This window comes from Carlito syrichta, unplaced genomic scaffold (assembly GCF_000164805.1).
Source record: "Carlito syrichta isolate Samal-C Ts95f unplaced genomic scaffold, Tarsius_syrichta-2.0.1 Scaffold169078, whole genome shotgun sequence".
NCBI lineage: Eukaryota > Metazoa > Chordata > Mammalia > Primates > Tarsiidae > Carlito > Carlito syrichta.
Genome location: NW_007113174.1, coordinates 54,147 through 59,889, shown reverse-complemented (window position 1 = coordinate 59,889; position 5,743 = coordinate 54,147).

Below are 5,743 nucleotides of genomic sequence, written 5' to 3'. Positions count from 1 at the left end.
TGCTGTTGTCAGAGTTATCTTTATTCATTGATGAAACAAGTATTTATTGAGCATCTACCATAATTTGGTTTGGCTTTCTTCCCTCCTTCCCTCCCTCCCTCTTCCCCTTTTCTTTCTCTTTCTTTTTGCCTTTGTCACCTTCCTATATGATGAATGCCTTAAGAACATGCACTTTCTATGGCCCCTTCTAGCCAGTTCCGTATAAATTATCATGCCTCTTCCACTTTATGCTTGTGACCCTATCACATCTCACTGCCATTTGATGCTGCTGATACTTGTATCTGTATTTGAATTCAGTTTTCAGAGCACTGAATGGAGCCATTAAGTATGTGACCAGAACAAGTTACTGAACCTGTGTCCCAGTTTGCCAGTTGATAAAATGAAGACAGTGATATATTGTCCTGATTTGTGAGGATTAGATGTGAATTTATGTATACATTTGAAACAGCACAAGTATTCAATATTATTAGCTAGTACAGTGTCTGGTTGAATCAATGAAATAGAAGGATCTTTTGCTACCCCAGTGAACACTGGCAGTGTATGGTAACTTCCACAATCTCTAAAGAGCCTAGTATTAGCCAGTAGTTTGTTTGAGTCGGAGTCTCATTCTGTCAGCCAGGCTGGAGTGCAGTGGCATGCTCATGGCGACCACAGCCTCGACCTGCTAGGCTCAGGCAATCCTTCTGCCTCAGCCTTCCAAGTAGCTGGAACCACAGGAACATGCCACCACAGCCAGGTTGTTATTTTTTTTTATTGTAAACTATAGGTGCATGCTACCGTGCCCAGTTAATTTTTTGATTTATTGCAGAGACGAAGTCTCACCAAGTTGCCTAGGCTGGTCTCGAACCCCTAAACTCCAGCAGTTCTCTCGCCTCTGCCTCCCAAAGTGCTGGGATTACAAGCATGAGCTATCACGCTGTGCCTTAGCCAGTCGTTTTATTCAACATCAAGTTTTAATTTATGAGGTAAAGCTGTTTTGAGTGCTTTGAGAACTAACAATCTGATGAAACTGGAAAAAAAACTGTCAGTAATACTAGCTTGTTCCAGAGTGATGTCATAAGAAATCTACCTTCTGTGGTATAGTTAATAGTCACCAAAACTTAGGTAGATCAAAGATCTGTTTAAACTGCCTTCAGGTTAAGGGGTTTCTCTGTTACTCTATAAAGAATCAACAAGAAAAAGATAAATGTCATCATTTATTTATTATTAATTTTTGTTGAGTTGGAGCCTCTGTCGCCCAGACTGGAGTGCAGTTGCATGCTCACGGCCACCACAACCTCAACCTGCTGGGCTCAGGTGATTCTTCCATCTCATCCTTCCAAGTAGCTGGAACTACAGGCATGCACTACCACACCAAGTTAATTTTTTGATTTATTGTAGAGACGAGGTCTCACCAAGTTGCCTGGACTGGTCTTGAACCCCTGGGCTCAGGTGATTCTCTCACCTCTGCCTCCCAAAGTGCTGGGATTACAGGCGTGAACCACTGCACCTGGCCAATTTTTAAACTATCTTTTAAGAGACAGGAACTCTCTCTGTTGCTCAGGCTGGAGTGCAGTGGAACAATCATAGCTCAGTCCTGGGCTCTAGTGATCCTTCCGCCTCAGCCTTCCAAGTAACTGACATTATAGGCCACTGTGCCACTGTGTCCAACTTTTTTTTCCCATTTTTTTGTGGAGATGGCTGTCTCACTATGTTGCCCAGACTGGTGTTGAACTCCTACCCTCAAGCAATCATCCCGCCCTGGGCTCCCAAAGTACTGGGGTTATAGGCATAGGCCACGGCACCCAGCCATAAATGTGATTTTGAATGACTAATCCTGAAACTTCTCCAAGGTCACCCTGAGATTTAACAGTCATGCTGCTTTTTGTACTTAGTCTGGTGTTTCAGTACAAGTTTAATAGGTAAGATAAAAGTGCTAAAGGTATGGGGGCACAGGCTTTGAAATCAGTCAAACCCGGGTCTAAGTCTTTGAACTGTGACCTGGAGTTAAGTTTCTAATTTTTCTAAGCCTTAGTTTTTTTCATCTGTTAAGTGGGGTCTTAACTAGAGGTAAGGATTAAATGAAAAGTCACTCATTGAACAAATCCCTGTGGTGTGCTGTTCTGGAGAAAGAGTTAAAGCACATGCTTCCTGCCCTCATGTGGTCTCCACTTCTAGTGGATGAGACAGAGGAGGAAAGAGGGGCTACTATAAATATGGCAAATACTATGAGAAATACTATGAGTTGGAGTCACTCTGCTGTCCAGCCTGGAGTGCAGTGGCATGCTCACGACCGCCCCAGCGACAACCTGCTGAGCTCAGGCACTCCTCCAGCCTCAGCCTTCCAGTAGCCCGAGCTACAGGTGCGTGCTACCACACCCGGCTAATTGTTTGATTTATTGCAGAGACGAGGTCTTGCCAAGTCGCCCAGGCTGTTCTCGAACCCGTGGGCTCCGGCAGTCCCCTTAACTCGGCCTCCCAAAGTGCTGGGAGTACAGGCTTGAGCCACTGTGCCCAACCACAAGGGACCCATTTTAGGTAAGGCAGTCAGAGGAAGCTTCTCTGAGGAGGTGATGTTAAGCTAAGGCCTAAAGGACCAAAAGGAGGCAACCATGTGAGACGTTGAGGGAGAAGCGTTCCAAGGAGAGAAAACTGGGGATGCAAACATCCTGAGAAATTTCAGGGAGTTCAAAGAACTGAGGACTGGCTTGACAGTATTATGATGATTAATGGGAAGTGGGTGGGTGCCACGTTGCATAGGGCTTTGTAAATCACGATAAGAACTTTGGTTTTTCTCTCCCTGCAAGGGAGGGGCAGCATCACTCTGCTGACTTGTGGAGAAGGGACTGGTGGGGGACGGGTAAACCCGAGCACACCTGTTAGAGCTACTACAGCAATTCTGGCTGGAAATGATGTTAGGCTTTTGGGACTGAGGCCATGACCCTGGAGAGAAGTAAGCCATTTCCAAAAGAATTAAACACAGAATTGACAAAACCTGCTGTTGGGTTAAATGTGTGGATGAGGCTGGGCGTGACTGGTTCACGCTTATAATCTCAGCACTTTGGGAGGCTAAGGCAGGAGGATCGCTTGAACCCAGGAGTTCCAGACCAGCCTAGACAATAATAGTAAGACCTCATCTCTACAATAAAAAGCAAGAAATTAGCCAGGCATGGTGGCAAACACCTGTACTCCCAGCTACTTGGGAAGCTGAGGTGGAAGGATCACCTGAGCCCAGGAGGTTGAGGCTGCGATGAGCTGTGATCATGCCACTGTACTCCAGCCTGAGCAATGGGACCACAACTCAAAGAAAAAAAAAAAATGGAGACCATACACAAACTATTAATTAGTGGAAAAGTTTTATATCTGCAACTAGGAATAAATAATCAGGAACAATATTCTTACTAAATTAAAAAAAAAAACCCAGACCCTGGAGAAAACCAAGGTGAAAAGACTTTGGAAAAAAGCAGGTTTCTTTCTAGAAACCTGAGATGCTAAAATAACGGATGGGGCCAGGGACCAGTGCTAATGCATAGTCTTGTAATCAGGCCACCTTCCCTGCCAAAATAAAATCTTTTTTTTTTTTGTATTTTAAGTAAAATATTTTGAAAAATATAGTTATAAATTCCTAAATAATCAGAGATAAAAACTCATTGGTTTTAACAAAATAGTGCAGACGGCTTACGCTTCCCAGTGGCCTATTGGTGTCACAAGCATACTCAGCATGTTCTCTAAGGTACTCTAATCCCACACTAGGCAGCAATGACTGAGATCATACTTAGGGCCCAAAGTTGGAACTCTGTAGAGGTCACAAGTTAGGTGGTCTTAATAGTACCTGTCAACAGCTGTCCCTACCAGAAGCTCTGGGCAACACAGAAATTGCGTACAAGATGTGATGAAACAGTGGTGTGAGGGCCCAGGAGGTTGAGGCTGCCATAAGCGGTGATCTTTGTGATTGTGCCACTGCACTCCAGCCTGGGCAACAGAGTGAGACCCCGCCTCAAAAAAAAATGTGCTGTGTGGCATCGCCACTCTATAGTGGGCCCCTTAATTAGTACTCACAGGCTTCCTGACAGAGCTGCAGCCCATAACCATAATGTGAACATAGCACATGCTGCCACAGCATCATAAAGCGGGGCCGGCCAAGCAGCTTGCCCTTCCAGGCAGGACTCATCAGAGGCCAAAGGTTCCCTTTATTCCTGAGGCTCAAGGGCTCCGTTCTTCATTTCCTCTAAGAAACTTCGTTCTGACTCAGCCAACCTATCTCTACCACTGTAGAAAACAGCCACTGAAGAAATTCAAACAGGGGCGAATAAAAATCGGGGGTGGAGAATAAGCACATGGTTTTTATCTTCACGAAGGCATGAAAGGATAATGAAGCATTGGAGGCCGAATACATTCCAAAGGGCAACTCAGTTCAGCAGGAAGCAGGATTGCTACCCTATCTCATGGGCTTAAGGGATTCTGTGAAATCGGTGACTGTGGGTCAGGAGGAAGAGGGCTAAGGAACATGAGTGTCGGGGCAGCAACAGCCAGGAAGGCCGTCGGCATCTCCGTAGGGGGCTTCCCTCAAGTTTCTTCTGCAAAGAAAAATAATAACATCTCCTTCTCAAAAACAGTTATCTATATTATGTATACATGGGGGGACCCAGAATTTATTAAAAATTGTGTGTTTACTCTTAACACGTTTCAACTTCAGTCACCTTCTAAGTCCTCTCCGTTTGATGCAATACACCCATCGAGACGCTTTTCCACTGCTCAAAACGGTTTTTGAATTCGGATCAGTTTTGATGCCTTTTAGGGCTTCTGCCGTTTTTTGTTTCATCTCTTCCACATCAGCAAAACGTTTCCCTTTGAGGAGTTTTTTCATCGGGGGACACAACAAAAAAGTGTCACTAGGGGTGAGATCAGGTGAATAGGGAGGGTGGGGCAGGAGGATCATGCTTTTTGGGTCCAAAACTGCTGAACACTCAGCACGGTGTGGGTCAGTGTGTGAGCATGACGGAAGAACCAGTCACCTGCTTGTCACAACTCAGGACGTTTCCTCCGCAAATCATGACAACCTTCTCAAACCTTCCAGGTTACAGCTTTGATTGGCTGTTTGATCCAGGGGAACAGATTTCAAGTTTACTACAAGGGGCCTGCCCTCCAAAAGACAACTGGGTTTTGGGGGTTCCCCCTCATGTATATTTTTTTCTATACGTGTGCCAGCTATTTTCTATTAGCTCCCGTCCCAGCCTCTGCCCAGATTCAAACTGCACTTTTCTCTGCGCCCCAAGAGGCTGAGCCCTGAGAACTGCAGTCCCTGAGCCCCCTCTGGCTTCAGATGGGTCGACTAATGGCAGCCAGTGGCAGGAGGTGGGGCGTGGGGATGAGAGGATGGGGCATTTTGTCCCTCACTCTTCTGCCACAGTGCCAGCCACAGTTCAGGAAGTGGCTTTGTCCCTCCATGATGCAGCCCTTCTGTGCAGCTCCTGCTGCTTCCTCTTGACCCTCTAGCCCAGGGGTGGTACCAGTCTCCTGTGGGCACCTCCACATTCTTCCTGGTTCCCCGAACCTTGCCCACACCTCTGTAAACCGTCCTTCCTGCCAGGTGGGTGCGGTGGCTCACACCTGTAATCCCAGCATTTTGGGAGGCCATGGCAGGAGGAGCACCTGAAGCCAGGAGTTTGAGGTCAGCCTGGGTTACATAGCAAGATCTCGTCTCTAAGCCAGGCTCGGTGGCTCAGCCTGTAATCCTGTGCCTTTGGGAAGCTGAGGTGAGTGG